Source organism: Arachis ipaensis, chromosome B5, assembly GCF_059453495.1.
Source record: "Arachis ipaensis isolate K30076 ecotype BB chromosome B5, ASM5945349v1, whole genome shotgun sequence".
In the NCBI taxonomy this organism is placed as follows: Eukaryota; Viridiplantae; Streptophyta; class Magnoliopsida; order Fabales; family Fabaceae; genus Arachis; species Arachis ipaensis.
The window spans coordinates 56,981,945-57,000,987 of NC_142440.1; the positions used below are offsets into that span (position 1 = coordinate 56,981,945).

Consider the following 19,043-nt stretch of genomic DNA (forward strand, 5'->3'; position numbering starts at 1 on the left):
TAGGTAGTTAGTTTAGTTAAGCAGACAGTTGATGATTTGAGTGAAATTTGAATTACAGAAGGTAAATTGCAGGAAATTAAAAGGGAGAGGGGAAATTGATAGAAAAGTAAAGTGCAAAAGAAATAAAAGAGCTGAAACTTAAAGTGCAAGTAATGTAAATGACTGAAACTTAGATTGCAAGGAATGTAAATGGCTAAAGCTTAAAGTGCAAGAAATATAAATTACTGAATCTAAATTGCTGTGAAACTTAAATTGCTTGAAGAGTAAAGGGAATTGGGGCTGGGATTTAGGGTTAAACAAGAAAATCTGAAGTGCAGTAAATAAGAGAAGTAAAAGATGAAGTGAATTGCAGAAGATTTAAACAGAAATGGAAAATTGCATGAAGAAACAAAACAGAAAGAAGACTTAGCTCAATTATGAAATCTAAAAGGCAAATTGAAGATCTGAAAGGAGCAATGAGACTAGCAATCAGATCTAGATCTCAATTGTTCCCTTGATCAAGCAGAAAAGAAATTTGCAGATGAAAATAGAAAACAGAAGAGAAAATTTGGATCCAAATTCAATAAAATTCGTCAATCTCAATCCAAAAACCCAGAATGTAGAAGTTGCAGAATAAAGAAAATGGAAACAGAAAACTGAATTCAAATCCAATCCTTAGAATAATTGAGAAGAGAGGTAAAAAATGATTCTCAGATTTAGAATCTCAATTCAAATTCCAAGAACAGAAATTAAAAGTTACAGTAGAAAGAAAATACAGAAGGAAAACCAGATTGAATTCCCAAATCCCAAATTCAAAACGAGAATCAAAACTAAAATTGAGCTAAAGGTAAAACAAAAAAATGAGCAAAAGTTCCTTTACAAATTGAATTTAATCCTATTTATACACTTTCTATTTTGGTCTTCAAAACATGGAGTGGGCCGTTTTGATTTGTGAAGAGACATGGGTCTGTTTGGCCTTGGTTTAATTGAGTTGGAGGTATGGGTCAGCTCCCAGGGGAGTGCTCTGCTCAGTTAGTGAGCGTTGTGCTCACTTCCCCTTGGCCCAGCATGCTTGTAGTGCTCACTAAGTGAGCATTGTGCTCAATATTTGAGCGCTACATCCTTGTGTTGCTGCGTGCCCAGCTTCGAACCTTGGCGTCCCTACTTTTCCCATGCTGCGTTCCTTAATTTCCCTTGGTGAAGCACGAAGATGCTCACTTCAAGTGAGCAAAGTGCTCACTAAGTGAGCGCTGTGTCTTGTGTTACGCACGCCTCCCCCTTCGAGCCTTGGTGAGCCCACTTTTTCCATGCCGCACTTCTTTTTTTTCTTGGTGGAGAGGCACGATAATGCTCACTTCAAGTGAGCATAGTGCTCAATAAGTGAGCGCTATTAGAGCGCCCCTTTGCTGGCCCTTCGTTCCTTGGTTGAGAGTGCCACTAAAATGCTCACTAAGTGAGCATAGTGCTCACTAAGTGAGCGCGAGCCTTGGATGCCTTGCTTTCAAGCTTAATAGCGCCACACTTTATTTTCATGGGCTACGTTTTTCAAAGCGTGGCCTAATGTCCAAAGTGTGCTCAAACTTCAAAAGTGTGCCAAAAATTCCTCTTTTCACCATTTCTTCACCTACAAGCAACCAAACAAACATATCAAAGTATCACCAAATTTACAAGGTTTCTAAATCATTCATAAAATCAACTAATTCTAGCTTCAACCCTATGATTTTGTGTCAAATAAATGATGGTTGATTGAATTGAGATAGCCATGCAAATCCACTCCAAATCACTCACTTATTACGCAAGAAAGTGCATAAAACAAACGAAACAAGTGAAAAATGCTTGAAAAGCTAGCATTGGATGACTTGTCATCAGGCATGTGTTGTTATCACCCAAGTAGGCATACTTCAAGTTTGTAGGCAGAGCTTTCAGCTCCAACTTTGGTGCCTCCATTTCCAATATTTTTTACTTGTCAGGCATGGTTTGTTCTTTCCTAGCCTCCAGTGGTTGATAAACCACTATTTTATAGTTTATATTGTGTTTAATTGTGTGGTTTTGTCATGATCCTTACCCACTTATTCATCAATTTAGCATGCATTTAGATTTCCTTCCTAAATTAAGTACATGTTTGAAAATTGCTTCCTAGAGACTTTAATTATTTATTTTTAATTCTCCTTTATTCCATTCGACGCCGTGATCTGTGTGTTAAGTGTTTCAGACTTTATAGGGCATGAATGAGTTGGAGATTGGAAAGGAAGCTAGTAAAAATGGAAGGAACACAAGAATTTGAGAAGATAACCAACGAGAAGGGACGTGGTCGCATGGCTCACGCGACCGCGCGAAGGAGCGCAATTCGCAGTGACGCGGCCGCATGGCTTGCGCGACCGCGCGGATTGGAAAGCGCAAGCGACGCGGTAGCGTGGACGACGCGAACGCGTGGAGAGGAAAAAAAGCGCAAGCGACGCATCCGCATGGACGACGCGATCGCGTGACATGCGCGATCTGCATAATCTGCAGAATTCGATGGGGGCGATTTTGGACCTTATTTCGGCCCAGTTTTCGGCCCGAAATAGCATACTAGAGTCAGAGAATATGCAGAAACAAGAGAGACATTCATTCAGTAGTTTTAGATCTAGTTTTTCACTCTCTTAGGTTTTTCTCTCTAGTTTTTAGAAATTTAATTTTCAATTGGTCTTAGCATTGGAACAGTGAGATGAGTTATTTCCTCATCAAGACTTTATCATTCTAGTTTGTTCTCTTAACTTGGTTCTATTCTTCCATGTTCTTTGTTATGTTCAATTTTGTCATTCAGATACTTTTATGATTATTTAATGCAAGGATTATTTCTTTTTAATTCAATTTTAATTCCAATAATCATGTCTTCTTTTAATTTCCTTTCATGCGCTATGGATTCTTTATTTACAATGCATGAGTAGTTTCCTTACTTGATGGGGAGTTGATTAAAAGGAACTCTTGAGTTGGAAGGATTGAAAAAAAATTTGTAATTGGGTTAAATATTGGATTGCTATCCTGTCACCGACGCCAATCCCTTTGAACTAAGTCGGTTGCAACTTGTGAACAGATCTGGCATTCCCACTTGTTTGACTTTTCCTTACCTAGTAAAGGATAACCAAACAGAACAACCATTAATTACAAATTAATCTTACAATCACACCATCAATGATAGAGATTCTAACCAATCAATTCCCAGTCAAGGCTTTTATTTATATTATTTAAAAATCCTCAATTTAAATTCCAATTTACTTAGCTCAACTTCTTGGAACATCTGATTAATAAAATAGCACACTTTTCTGCAACTCGTTAGGAGACGACCTGGGACTTAAAACTCCCAGTAATTTTAATTTAAACTCTCTGTGACATATTTCTAAATTGATAAGCAGATTCTCGGTGAGTTAAGAACAATACTTGCAACGTAACCATTTTAATAATTTTTTAATTCACCAGCTTCTGCTTCCTATCAATTTTTGGCGCCGTTGCCGGGGAGTTGCAATAGAGTGCTAATTTTATTAATTAGAATTTTTTTATTTGCATTTTATTTAACTTTGCTACTATGAGCTGCATGTTTCTTCCGTCAAATGACGCGTTCACTTCCTGATCAACGCTTGCTAATATTCGATCCTGAAATTGAAAGGACTATTTCACGAATAAGGCGAGAACAGTGTAGGTTTGCCCGCTCTGAGGGCAGATCTGAAAGTGAATCTGAGGAAGAAACCAGCCCCCGTTCTACTGATTCGGTTGTTTTACGTGCAGAAAACATGGCAGCTAGAAGAGTTACCATTCAGGAGAAAGGAGCTCCTGATTTTACAATGCAACCATTCTAAGCGCATCATCCAGCGGTAGCTATGGATTTTGAAATAAAGACCGCACTGCTAAATTTGATGCCCAAGTTTCATGGCCTACCTGCTCAAGAGCCTATCAAGCACTTGAGAGACTTCCAGGCAGCCTGTTCTACTGTCAGGCGTGATGGCACTGATGAAACTTCAATTCTGCTAAAAGCTTTTCCGTTCTCTCTTGAGGGAAAAGCAAGAGAGTGGTACTACACTTAACCTCTAGCAAATGTATCCAACTGGGATACACTTAGAAAGGAGTTTCTGGAGAAATTCTTTCCATCTGAAGTTACTGATAAACTGAGGAAGTATATCTCTACAATTGTTCAGGATGACAATGATACTCTCTTTGAATACTGAGAGCACTTCAATAATATTCTGGAAGCATGCCACCACCACATGATTGACAAGATTGTGCTACTCAGCTATATCACACAAGGTATGAGGCCCCAAGATAAGACCACATTGGAAAGTGCCAGCAATGGGTCTTTGAAGAAGTACAAGACCACTGATGAAGCTTGGCAATTGATCAGTGATTTAGCTGAATCTACTCGGAACCACAGATAGAAGCAAGGCCGTTCAAAAGCCGTTGCAGAAGTATCTTCTGGCATAGAGACTGCTGCTCTAAATCGAAGCATCTGTGAGATGACCAACCTGCTGAAGCAAATGCAGTTGAGTCAACAAGCTCAGCAAACTCAACCGCAGCAAAACCAACAACTAGTTCCACAAAGAATTTGCGGAATTTGTGCTAATTACAGCCATTACACTGATGAATTCCCGCAGCTCCAACAAGAAGACAACATGGTGGCATCCACCCACAACTTCTATGACCGCCCCAACCAAGGGTACAATCAAAGTGGAAATAATAACCATGGATGGCAGGACAATTCAAACCAGAATTGGAGGGACAACAATAATAGGGGAGGCAGAGATAATCAGGGAAATTAGAGGTGGAATAATAACAACAACAGGCAGCAAAATCAACCTTACTGAGCACCTCACCTGAGGCAAAACCAAGGACCACCGAACAATCAACAGCAAACCTCTCAATTTACTCATTCTTCTGTATCTTCTAATGAAGATTTATTACAAGCTTTTGAGAAAAGACAACTGGCCATGGTAAATACCATCGTGAACAGTATTAACGCCAGTCTGAATGGTTTCACCTCTACTCTGCAAGCTCTTATGACACAACTTGGTTCAGCACAAAATTCCAGTAACCAACCTTCAAGCACCACTGGAATCCCCTCTCAACCATTACCCAATCCAAAGGGAGGCATTAATGCCATCACCCTGAGGTTCGGAACCACACTGCAGGAGAGGAATCAGGAGGAACCAAGCTCACCAGAATATGCCTCAGCTGAAGAGGTGGTAGAAATCGAAGATGTTGAAGAGGAAGAGGACATACAGGACATAGCTGAAGAAGAGATAGCTCAACCACAGGAAGAAGCACAAAAAGGCGCAGGCACCACAGAAAACACTACTCCCATTCCATTTCCACAACTTGCAAGAAAGCCCAGGAAGCAGCTGGAACCTGATCCTAAAATGGTAGAAATATTTAAAAAGGTTGAGGTAACTGTTCCCCTTTTTGATGTTATTCAGCAGGTACCTAAATATGCAAAGTTTCTAAAAGACTTATGTATCCATAAAGACAAAATTAATGAATTAGAAACTATTCCTTTAGGTAGTTCTATATCTGCTTTAATGGGAGGATTACCTGAAAAATATAGTGATCCAAGTCCTTGCATAGTTAGTTGTACTATTGGTGGTGTAGTAATTTATGATTGCATGTGTAATTTAGGAGCATGTGTCAGTATAATGCCTTTGTCTATATATGATGTTTTAAGGCTCCCTCCCTTAAAAAGGTTGGCAGCTCGTTTTGTGTTAGCAGATAAAAGCATTATTACAGTGGCTGGAGTTGCTGAAGATGTTTTGGTGAACATTAAAGGGCTCACATTTCCCACTAATTTTTATATCTTGGAGATGCCCCATAATGATTCAGATAAGCCATCATCAATCCTACTTGGAAGACCATTCCTGAAGACATCAAAATTCAAATTGGATGCTTTTTCAGGAACATACTCCTTTGAAATAGATGGCCGCATGGTGATCTTCAATCTGAATGGAGTCATTGACAACCCCCCAGAAGATCGTTCTATCTTCCAGTGTGATGTCATAGACGAGAGTGTGGCTGAAGTTCAAAAAGAAGAGTTTGAAGAGAGGCACACTGGATAAGATCTAAGTGTGGGGACCCTCTTAACTGACAATGACGACACTTCGCCATTTTCACAAGCCCCAGATAATCCAGAGCCAGCCCATGATCAAAAGTTAGAATTGAAACCTCTCCCTCCACATCTCAAATATGCTTATCTTAAGGATGAGCAAAAGCTTCCGGTTATTATTGCAAGGGAACTGACTTCTCAACAAGAAGAGCAGTTACTTGATGTACTGAGGAAGCATAAGAAGGCAATTGGGTGGAGTTTGGCAGACATAGTGGGAATCAACCCTCAAGTATGTGAGCACAGAATATTTTTAGAAGAGGGAGCAAGACCTATCCGTCAACCCCAGAAAAGATTGAATCCCACCATCTTGGAAGTTGTCAAAAAGGAAGTGACCAGACTATTGGAGGCCGGTATCATATATCCCATTTCAAACAGTGAATGGGTAAGCCCAGTACAAGTGGTGCCCAAGAAGTCTGGAGTCACTACCGTAAAGAATGAGCATGGAGAGCTCATAACAACTAGAGTTCAGAATACTTGGAGAGTCTGCATTAATTACAAGCGTCTCAACCAAGCTACCCGTAAGGATCACTACCCACTTCCATTCATTGATCAAATGCTGGATCGCTTGTCAGGTAAATCACATTATTGCTTTCTAGATGGTTACACAGGTTATTTCCAGATTCATATAGCTCCTGAGGATCAGGAAAAGACTACTTTTACATGTCCTTTTGGGACTTATGCTTATAAGAGAATGCCCTTTGGCTTGTGCAATGCACTAGCCACCTTCCAAAGGTGCATGATGAGTCTTTTCTCTAATCTTATTGAGGACTGTATGGAAGTTTTTATGGACGATTTTAGTATTTATGGTGATTCTTTTAACCTTTGCTTAGATGGATTATCTAGAGTATTAGATAGATGTGTTAATACAAACCTTGTATTGAATTTCGAAAAATGCCACTTTATGGTAAAGCAAGGAATTGTATTAGGACATGTGGTATCTAATAATGGCGTTTCTGTAGACCCAGCAAAGGTGAATGTTATTTCTAGTTTACCTTACCCCTCTTCTGTGAGGGAAGTCTGTTCGTTCCTTGGCCATGCAGGTTTCTACATGAGATTTATTAAAGACTTTAGTAATGTGGCACTTCCCTTATCCAGATTACTGCAGAAGGACATTGAGTTCGAGTTCAGTGAAGATTGCAAACAAGCATTTGATAGGCTGAAGACTGCTCTAACTCAAGCCCCAATTGTGAGAGGACCCGACTGGAGCCAGCCGTTTGAAATCATGTGCGATGCTTCCAACCATGCAGTAGGAGCAGCACTGGCTCAGCGTGAAGGTAAGGATCCTTTTCTTATTGCCTATGCGTCTAAGACTTTAGACACTGCCCAGTCCAATTATACTACTACTGAGAAAGAGCTACTTGCTATTGTTTTCGCTCTGGATAAATTCCGAGCTTATTTACTTGGTACTAGAGTAGTAGTGTATTCGGACCATGCAGCTCTAAAGTATTTATTAGCTAAAAAGGAATCCAAACCAAGACTTATACGTTGGATACTGCTGTTACAAGAATCTGATTTAGAAATAAAGGATAGGAGTGGTAATCAAAATTTAGTAGCGGACCACTTGAGTCGCCTTGAACATATTAAGGATGATTCTACTCCTATAGATGATAATTTTCCTTTTGACAACCTGCAAGTAGTATCTGAGGTAGTCCCTTGGTATGCACCTGTTGCTAATTATTTAGTTAGTCACACATTTCCTCCACATTTTTCTAAACATCAAAGAGACAAGCTGAAAAGCGAGTCTAAATATTATATACGGGATGACCCATATTTATGGAGATGTGGCGCTGACCAGATAATTAGACGTTGTGTACCTCAATCAGAATTCCAGTCCATTTTAGAGGCCTGTCACTCATCTGAGAGTGGAGGACACTTTGGCTCTCAAAGAACAGCCAGAGAGATCTTAGACTACGGATTCTGGTGGCCTACTCTTTTTAGAGATGCCGCTGAGTTTTGTAAATCTTGTCACCCATGCCAGAAATTTGGTAACATATCCAGGAGGGATGAGATGCCTCAACAATATATGCTTTTCTGTGAAATTTTTTATGTATGGGGCATTGACTTCATGGGTCCATTTCCAAATTCTAGTGGATATTTTTATATATTGTTAGCTGTGGATTATGTTTCCAAATGGGTGGAAGCAATTCCTACCCGCACTGATGATGCTAACACTGTTGTTTCCTTTGTGAGAAACCATATTATATGCCGCTTTGGATCACCACGAGCGATCGTGAGCGATCAAGGCACCCATTTTTGTAACAGGAGACTAACAGGCTTGATGAAGAAGCATGGGATAATCCATAAAGTTGCAACAACTTACCATCCCCAAACTAATGGGCAAGCCGAGGTGTCAAACAGAGAAATTAAGCGTATCTTGCAAAAGATAGTAAAGCCTCATAGAAAAGACTGGAGCAGCAGACTACAAGATGCACTGTGGGCATACAGAACAGCATACAAGACACCCATTGGGATGAGTCCCTTCCGCTTGGTTTATGGAAAAGCTTGCCATCTCCCAGTTGAAATAGAACACAGAGCCTTCTGGGCAATTAAGGAGTGCAACATGGGAATTGAGAATGCTGGAACTGAAAGAAAATTGCAACTGCAGGAACTGGAGAACCTTCGCCTGGAAGCTTATGAGAACTCCAAAATATACAAGGAAAAGATGAAAGCTGTGCATGATCAAAACATCAAGAAGAGAGAGTTCTAACCTGGAGATTTTGTTCTCCTTTACAAATCTCGACTGAGGCTCATGCCCGGTAAGTTGAGATCAAAATGGGAAGGTCCATACAGAGTAGAGAAGGCTGAACCGTACGGAGTCTATCACCTAAGCCATCCTTCAAGCTCTGAACTTATTAAGGTTAATAGACAGCGCCTGAAGCTATACCATGGTGAGAAGGTGCAGAAAAATAAAGAGCTTGAGATCTTTCGCCTGGAAGATCCCCACATCGCAGCAGATTGAGCTATTGGAGCGTCCAACTTACGGACGTAAAAGCAAAGTGCTTGGTGGGAGACAACCCACCGCGGTATGATCGTTCTTTTCTTTACTCTTATTTTTTCTTCTTTAATAACTCTTCTCTTTATTAGTGCCTTCGTGCTCTTTCAATTACATATCTTTATCTTTTTTTAAAAAAAAAAAAATTTTTTTTCGCCGCGCGACGCGATCGCACCAGCGACGCATCCGCGTGGCAGGGGGAGTAAAGAAAAATAAAAATGAACAGAAAGTTACGCAGGAGGAGTGCTGGAGTCGTGCCAATGGCACAAGATGACCCACGTGACCGCATCCCTGACGCATTTGTGTCGCATAGGAATCATGGCCTCCCACGCAACCGCGTGTCCCACACGGCCGCGTGCCCTACATTTTTGACGTAAAAGGGTGCACAACACTATATTGGGCGAGAGTGGTGCTGGATTGGTGCTGGAAGCACAATCCCTATCACGCGACCGCGTCGCTGACGCGGCCGCGTTCCCTATTTTATAACGCACACTCATGTGATCGCGTGACCGACGCGATCGCGTCACCCAATTTTGGCAATTAAAATGAATCGAACAGAGAGTTGTGCTGGAGCGAGGCTGCACTCGCGCCAGCAGCGCAACACAGGTCACGCGACCGCGTGACCGACGTGATCGCGTCCCCACGCGAACGCGTGCCCAAGGCGGCCGCGTCGCATGCACCGCACAGCTAAACCCCAATTGCCAAATTATCTTATCTTTCTTTCCTCCAAATCCTAATTTTTCTTTTCCCTCCTTCATTCTTCTTTCCCCCTTCCCCTTTCTATCTCACCTCTCACTCTCTCTCTCTCTCTCTCTCCTCCATTAACAAGGTTTTACCTTCTTTTTCCTTCTTCTCTTTTCTATCATTCTTATTCTATTATGTATATATATTATTATTTTCTTTTTCTTTTCTTTTTTCTTTTCAAACTTTTATTTTTCTTCTTCTTCTTTTCCTTTTACATGGTGTTCGAAACCTTTTGAGTCATCATCCCCCATTATATGCTTGTGGATTATTGCACATTGTTTGACAATTATTTTTCTCCTATTTAAGGGACTGCTTGCATGTTTATCTTCATATTTTCTATACCCTATTCACCATGCATGCTATATGTTTGTGAAAAAGCTCATGTGGCATTATGCACTTCTCTATGTTGCTATACTATTCAATGCTTGCTTTTCACAACTTTCCCTTATTATTTTATTAATTAGATTTAATTGTCAATACAAACGTGATAGTTTGTTACAAATGGTAATCTAAACTGGACATTGAATGTTTGACATATGCTACTCATGCCTTTGCCTGTATGCCAATAAACCTCTTGCATTCCATTGTCCTACATGCACTTGCTATATTTCCATTGATGAGCTTTTCACATGTAATCCGGACCATGTGTTAATGCCATTTATCTTTATTGTGCATTGACTATCACTTACAATACCCTCTTCCTTGCTTTATCTCTTTAAATTTAATTTCCTTTCTCTTCCCTTCTTTCAGGATGGCCACCAAGAAAGGAAAAGAGAAAACTACTTCCAAACCACCAGCAAGAAGAGGAACTAAAAGAGAATTAGTGGCAGAGCCTTCTTCAACCGCAGTCAAGCCCTCAACAAAAAGAGTTAAGAGGATAATAAAGGTGGACGACAAGGAGAAAGCCTTTCCAGCAAAGGACACTGCGCGATTTCCCAATCGCTACTGTGAGCAGATGTTCCCTATCCTAGCAGAACGGAACTATCACAATGAATACCTTCTTATCCTCCCGTCCAATATTGCCGCCTTTGTTAAGCCACAAATTGAGCGATGACAATGGGGTTTCTTACGGAGACAGCCGAGGCAGGTCAATCTCTCTTGGGTAGTTGAGTTCTACTCCAACTTCTACATACCAACCCTGTAGTCTGTTTATGTCCGGCAGAAGCAAGTCCCCATCACAGAAGAGGCCATTCAACAAGCTCTGAGTCTTCCCCCTATTCCAGCAGGAATGGACGCTTTTCAAGAAGCCACCCTTCAGCGCCAGAGATACCAATTTGACTGGGACTCCGTTCTCGGAGTCATCGCTTTACCTGGCAGCCGTTGGATCTACGGATACCACCGTACCCGCCCTGAGGGAATCTTGGCTTCTACACTTACCTTGGAGGCCCGCATATGGGCACAGATCATGTCCCATTACGTCTTTCCAAACACTCATGAGTCCTCCATCACTGCAGACATGGCTATTCTACTATGGTGCATCCTTACAGACCAACCTCTGAATCTCTCAAGACACATCCGGAATGTTATGGAGCATGTACAAATTGCCGGCAACCTACCTTTTCCCGCCCTGGTCTCAGATCTTGTCTCAGTAGCCGGAGTCTCCTACAGAGCTGGGGACACCAAAGCCATGCTTCCACGGGATGATCAATATGTCCCTAACGGGAAATACCTCAGACTTTCAACAGCTACTACATGCCAGCCTACAGAGCCAGTTGAAGATATTCCTTCTTCAACACCACAAGCATCCACTACTGAGAAATTGCTCCAGCAGATACTTGAACAGTTGGATCGGCATGAACAGAAAGCTAAGATGAGAGAGCGTCGTAACAAGCGCCGATTCACATACCTCAAGGAGCTGATCATGGGCAAATTCAAGGACTCAGACACTCCGGACTCCACTTCTTTTACCAGCACCGGGAGCCATGATGGTCCCGACTGTGGAGATACTGCTACCAGCCCACCCCTGTTTCTGACAGATGGCACCGACGACGGTGCAAAGCCTTAAGTGTGGGGAGATCGGTCAGTACCTGACTTCCGGAGGTAAATTCTCTTCTTTGGCACCAATAAAATTACCCTAATGTTAAATTCAGAATTCAAAGATCAATGCAGATATGATAGAATTAAAATACAAAGTTGAAACATGAGTATGGGTTGAAAAAGGGAATTATGGGTAGCTAGGCATGAATTTAAAAGTATATAGAATATATGTATATTAGGTGAGAGCTTAGGTCAATTAAAGATTCAATTTATAAAGCTCACTTAGCCATATGTATATCCTTACCTGCACCTTGGCCCCATTACAACCCTGAAAAGACCTCATGATGTTTGCATTGGTATATTAACTGTTGTTGATTGGTTAGGAGAAAAACAAAAGTTAGAAAACATGACTAGAGAAGAATAGAGTGATTACCCTATACACTAGAGATTAGAGCGTACATACATTATCAGTGAGGGTTCAATGCTTGAATTTTCATGTTTCCTGCTTTCATAAGCTATCTTCTTGCACTTTTATCGGTTTTATTGTATAATGATAGAATTAGTGGAATTTGATTTGTAACTATTTTGAAGGCCTTATTTACTTTTGATCAAGTGGACAATAATCATATAGTTGCATTTATTTATATATGTAGGGTTGCATTGCATTCCATGAGTTTCTACATGTTCATACTTATTTCCTTGTCTCCTTCAATTTAGCATGAGGACATGCTAATGTTTAAGCGTGGGGAGGTTGATAAACCACTATTTTATAGTTTATATTGTGTTTAATTGTGTGGTTTTGTCATGATCCTTACCCACTTATTCATCAATTTAGCATGCATTTATATTTCCTTCCTAAATTCAGTACATGTTTGAAAATTGCTTCCTAGAGACTTTAATTATTTATTTTTAATTCTCCTTTATTCCATTCGACGCCGTGATCTGTGTGTTAAGTGTTTCAGACTTATAGGGCATGAATGAGTTGGAGATTGGAAAGGAAGCTAGTAAAAATGGAAGGAACACAAGAATTTGAGGAGATAACCAATGAGAAGTGACGCAGTCGCATGGCTCACGCGACCGCGCGAAGGAGCGCAATTCGCAGTGACGCGGCCGCATGGCTTGCGCGACCGTGCGGATTGGAAAGCACAAGCGATGCGGTAGCGTGGACGACGCGAACGCGTGGAGAGGAAGAAAAGCGCAAGTGACGCGTCCGCATGGACGACGCGATCGCGTGACATGCGCGATCTGCAGAATTCGATGGGGGTGATTTTGGACCTTATTTCGGCCCAGTTTTCGGCCCGGAACAGCAGACTAGAGTCAGAGAATATGCAGAAACAAGAGAGACATTCATTCAGTAGTTTTGGATATAGTTTTTCACTCTCTTAGGTTTTTCTCTCTAGTTTTTAGAATTTTAATTTTCAATTGGTCTTAGCATTGGAACAGTGAGAAGAGTTATTTCCTCATCAAGACTTCATCATTTTAGTTTGTTCTCTTAACTTGGTTCTATTCTTCCATGTTCTTTGTTATGTTCAATTTTGTCATTCAGATACTTTTATGATTATTTAATGCAAGGATTATTTCTTTTTAATTCAATTTCAATTCCAATAATCATACCTTCTTTTAATTTCCTTTCATGCGCTATGGATTCTTTATTTACAATGCGTGAGTAGTTTCCTTACTTGATGGGGAGTTGATTAAAAGGAAATCTTGAGTTAGAAGGATTGAAAGAAAATTTGTAATTGGGTTAAATGTTGGATTGCTATCCTGTCACCGACGCCAATCTCTTTGAACTAAGTGGGTTGCAACTTGTGAACAGATATAGCATTCCCACTTGTTTGACTTTCCCTTACCTAGTAAAGGATAACCAAACAGAACAACCATTAATTACAAATTAATCTTACAATCACACCATCAATGATATAGATTCTAACCAATCAATTCCCAGTCAAGGCTTTTATTTATATTATTTAAAAATCCTCAATTTAAATTCCAATTTACTTAGCTCAACTTCTTGGAACATCTGATTAATAAAACAGCACACTTTTCTGCAACTCGTTGGGAGATGACCTGGGACATAAAACTCCCAGTAATTTTAATTTAAACTCTCTGTGACATATTTCTAAATTGATAAGAAGATTCTCGGTGAGTTAAGAACTATACTTGCAACGTAACCATTTTAATAATTTTTTAATTCACCAGCTTCTGCTTTCCATCAGTGGTTGCTCAACACATGGAACTTGTTGGTCTTGCTCTTGGGTGTCTTTACATGGTTCTTCCTCTAGAACTCCTTGAACTAGGGTCTCAATCGTGTCCACCATCATGCATTCACTGATGGATTCCTTGGGGTACCTCATTGCCTTGAAGACGTTGAAGACCATCATTTCTTCATGTAGTCTTAAAACTAACTCTCCTTTTTGAACATCAATTATGGCTCCAGCAGTGGCCAGGAATGGCCTTTCCAGGATGATGGATGTATTGGCTTATTCCTCCATGTCCAGCACAATAAAATCAGCTGGGAAGATGAACTCCCCCACCTTCACCAATAGGTCTTCCACCACACCATGGGGGAATTTAAATGTTTTGTCAACAAACTGGAGTGCCATTCTTGTTGGTTTGGCTTCTTTCGTTCTCATTCTCTTCATCATGGCTAAAAACATGAGGTTTATGCTGGCTCCAAGATCACATAATGCCTTCTTCCGTTCTCATTCTCTTCATCATGGCTAAAAACATGAGGTTTATGCTGGCTCCAAGATCACATAATGCCTTCTCAATATTCATGTCCCCAATGATACAGGGGATTTGGAAACTCCCAGGGTCTTTCAATTTCTGGGGGAGCTTCCTTTGTATTATAGCACTACATTCTTCAGTGAGTATTACAGTTTCTTTCTTACCCCAGTTTTTCTTTCTTGTCATAAGCTTCTTCAAAAATTTGGCATAAAGTGGCATTTACTCTAGTGCCTCAGCAAATGGTATGTTGATTTTGAGCTTCTTGAAGATCTCTAAGAATCTAGAGAATTGGCCATCCTTCCCATCTTTCCTTAGCCTTTGCGGATATGGCACCTTTGGCACATAAGGCTTCAAGACTAGCTTTGGTGAGGAAGGGGCAGGGGTTGCTTCTTCATTCTTGTTCTCATGCTTTTCTGAAGCTTCGTTTTCATGGTCGCCTTGGCTTGCGGTTGCTTCTTCTACATCTTTCCCACTTCTTAATGTGATGGCTTTGCATTCCCCTCTTGGGTTGGCCATGGTATGACTGGGAAATGTATGTGTAGACATAGGAATTTCCTTGGATAGAATCCCCACTTGTGCTTCCAATTTTGAAATAGATGCGCCATGATTCTTCATATTTGATCTGTACTCTTCTTGAGTGGCATTTATCGTCCTGTCAGCTTATGTTTGTCTCTCCAAAAGAGTGGAAATAGCTCCTGTCAGCTGCAATGATAGTTGTGCTGTTGCAGCCTCTACTCTCTCAAAGTTGCTCTTGATTTCACATGGTTGCATGGTTGAGGTTGATGCTTCTTGATGGGGGTTGTTGTTGGTTTGTTGAGTGGAATGCTATGATGTGTTTTGTGAGTTGTGATAGGGTCTCTTGTTGTTTGATTGATGGTTAGGGTTGTGATTGTAGTATTGATTGGCTTGGTATGGCTTGTTATGGTCCTGGTTGTGACTTTGTTAGTTCTCCCACCCAAAATTTGGGTGATTCTTCCAACCTGGGTTGTATGTCTTGGAGTTTGGATCATATGGTGGTTTAGAATTGTTCACATAGTTAGCTTGCTCCTATTCACCTTCGACTTCTGGTGCATCTCCTTCTTGTTGAAGGGCTTGGGCTTGAATGGCTAAGACTTGGTTACTCTCCATCTTCTTGTTCAAGTCTGCTAGTTGTGCAGTGATAAGTTTATTTTGGGCTAGCAGGGCATCCATTGAATTGAGCTCCATTACTCCTCTCTTTTGAGTTCTATTTGAAGCATAGAAATACTCATTCTCAGCCACTGTCTCAATGACATCTATGGCTTCTTCAATGGTTTTCTTCTTGTTGAGTGAACCTCTAGAAGAATGATCTACTGCTTGCTTTGACTCATATGACAGCCCTTCATAGAAGATGTGTAGTTGCACCCACTCATTGAATATATCCAGTGGGCATTTTCATGTCAAATCTTTAAACCTCTCCCAGGCCTCATAGAGTGTTTCACCATCTTGCTGTCTAAATGTTTGCACCTCAGCTCTTAGCCTATTGACTCTCTGTGGAGGGTAGAATCTTGCTAGGAATTTTTTTACAACATCATCCCATGTGGTTAAGCTCTGCTTGGGAGATGCTTCCAACCACTTTGCTGCCTTGTCTCTGAGTGAGAAGGGAACAAAAGTAGCTTGTAGGTGTCAGGGTGTATACCATTGGACTTTACGGTATCACAGATCCTCAAGAATGTAGTGAGATGTTGGTTTGGGTCCTCTTGGGTTCCTCCTCCATATGAACAATTATTCTGGACAAGTGTGATGATTTGAGGTTTCAACTCAAAGTTGTTAGCATGGATTGTTGGTTTGAGGATGCTACTGCCACAGTTTCCTGGATTTGGGTTGATGTAGGAGCCTAAGACTCTCCTCTCTTGCCCAACATGATTTCCAGCAGCTCCTCCAATATTGTCTTGCACTTCGTCATCCATGGTGGTTCTCATATCTTCCTCCACTAGTTCCTCTCCAACTATGCTTTGCCTCTTGCTTCCCTCCTTAATCTAAGGAAGGTCTTCTCAGGTTCACTATCAAAATAGGATGAAGTTTCTCCCCTTCTACCTGTCATACATTCAACAAACAGCAAGTAGAGAACAAGTGAAAAGATCACTCTAGTTAAGATTAGTGGTTAGCTTAGTTGATGCAATTAATCAAACAGTTAGAAGAATGGAAATATGGACAATGGATAACTAAGAGAATCAAAGTAAAAAAAAACAGAGTGAACAGAAAATTTAAAGAACTATAGGGAAAATAACAAGGTAATAAAAAATGCTCAATCTAGCTCTCTAATCAATTTAATCATTGTCAAATTCAAACCAATCCCCGGCAACGGCGCCATAAAAATTGATGAGCCGAATTCACTCCCCATATAAAAATGGTGAATCCGTTCTTTTGGCAAGCGCACCAAAAGTATCGTCAAGTAATAACCCACAGTGGAGTGGGATCGTATCCACAGAGATTGGTAGATTTGAACATTTTTAATCAATTGATGAATTAGTCAAGCTAAGTAGAATAGATTGTGATTTCAGAATTGTAAATGTACAGAAATCTAAATGACTCAAAAGTAAATGAAAGCAGTAAATGGCATAAAAATAAAGTGCATGAACGTAAATTACTCAAAGTAAATGGGAATGGGGATTTGCAGAATATAAAAGAAAGATATAAAGAAAGTGGAAGATAAGAATAGGGGAATTCATTGAACACTAAGCATGAAGAACGAAATTCCTTATAGCAAATCAAAGAGAATATGAAGAGAAGAAGAAATTCACTATCATTAATCCATCAAGTACAACAGAGCTCCCTCTCTCAATGAGAGGGAATTTAGCTACTCATAGCTCAACAAAAAAGTAAGAGATGGAAAAGTGAATCTAACTATGCTTCAACTAATAGCTCAACTGCTTAACCCCTTTTTCAGTACTTTCAGGGGGTATTTATACTACTCCTAGCACTAGCAAATAAAGGAATTACAAAAGTGAAAAGAAAAATACAATTTGGAGGGAAAAGAAACTCAATAAACGTGATCTCACAGCTGGCGTGTGGTTGGCACTTCAGTGGCGTTCCACGCCTCACTCTGAATCTGACTTGGCGTGCAACACCCAGCTCTCAAGTGGCACGCCTTCCTTCATTGACCACCCTGGCGTGCCATGCCTTCGAGCCCAAGTGGCACACCCAGGGTTCTTTAAACACTTGTGTGGCCTGGCGTGCTACGCCTTCGAGCCCAAGTGGCACGCCCAGGCCTTCTTCCTCCTCTTCTTAGCTTCTCGAAAGTTGAACTGGCGTGGCACGCCCATTATGTGTGCTTGGACTTCGTCTCTGGAAAGTTTAACTAATGTGGCATCCCCAGGGTCTGGCGTTCCACGCCCATCATGTGCTTGGCTCCTTTGCTTGGCGTGCCACGCCTAGAACTCAAGTGGCATGCCCAGGTCTTCTCTTGGGTGATTGGTGATGATGGCGTGCCACTCCTGGGACTTAAGTGGCACACCCAAGTGATTTTTAAAGCTGGCATGCCACGCCTTCGATACCAAGTGGCACGCCCATATGGTTGGACTTCTATCTCTCTCTCTGAAAAATATAACCAGCGTGCCACGCTCAGGGGTTGGCGTGTCACGCCCATCATTTGCCTTGGTTCCAGTAGCTGGCGTGCCACGCCCAGCATTCAAGTGGCACACCCAGGTGAGAATCTTGAGCAGGCGTGCCACGCCTTCGACACCAAGTGGCACGCCCAGCCTTTGCTTTGGCCTTCTTTGTACCTTGGCGTGCCACGCCTAGATGCTCAAGTGGCACGCCCAGCCTTTTTAGCCTTCAACCTCTTCTCTGGAATGGTGTACTAGCGTGCCACGCCATACTGCTCAAGTGGCACGTGTAACAACCCTGATTTTCGAGTACATGAGATCTTTTATATTATCAAGCATTTCAATCCTCATTATCATTATGTCATCCTTAATTTAGAACCTCTTCTGAGGCAAGCTCGATAATGCAGTCGCGAAGAACCTTGTTTTTGAACCGTATCGGTTGGTAGTTTTGATTCTGATTTTCGTAAATAGTCTCTGTTTGACGAACCAGACTCGATTCATGAGAGGAGAGAGATAATAGTATAATATTATCATTATATTAGTATTAAAAAATGCTTGAATGACATTATAAGGTTACCTGGTCTATTTTTGTTAAAAACAGAAAATCGGTTTAACCAGGTTTACGGTTTACTGGTGTAGCTTAGCACCAGCACTCTCTGATGAATTTAGCAATGCTAAGGCCTCATTATACATGTTCTATTCTCATAATAAATATGTTACTAGTGTCATTTATGCTAGTAGCTCAGAAAATAATTTTTAGAGATGTTTTTACGAGTGTTCCGATACACCTAGTTTTAGTAGTTGTACACCAGAGATATTTTAATATTATTTTAATCCACCTCCAAGCCAACCAATCACAACTCACCTTATACCCCCAAGACCTCCAAGGCTGTCTCATTTCATCATTTTGGCCGAAAATAACAAGAGAAAAAAG

At 40.9% G+C, this 19,043-nt stretch overlaps 1 non-coding gene across 1 annotated transcript; it reads left to right on the forward strand.

The window, feature by feature from the left end:
• Nucleotides 1–15,936: 15,936 nt before the first annotated feature.
• Nucleotides 15,937–16,043, forward strand: LOC148564282 (small nucleolar RNA R71). Its single transcript, XR_015884597.1, has one exon. It is a non-coding gene; the product is annotated as a small nucleolar RNA R71 (small nucleolar RNA).
• The last annotated feature ends 3,000 nt before the right edge of the window (nt 16,044–19,043 follow it).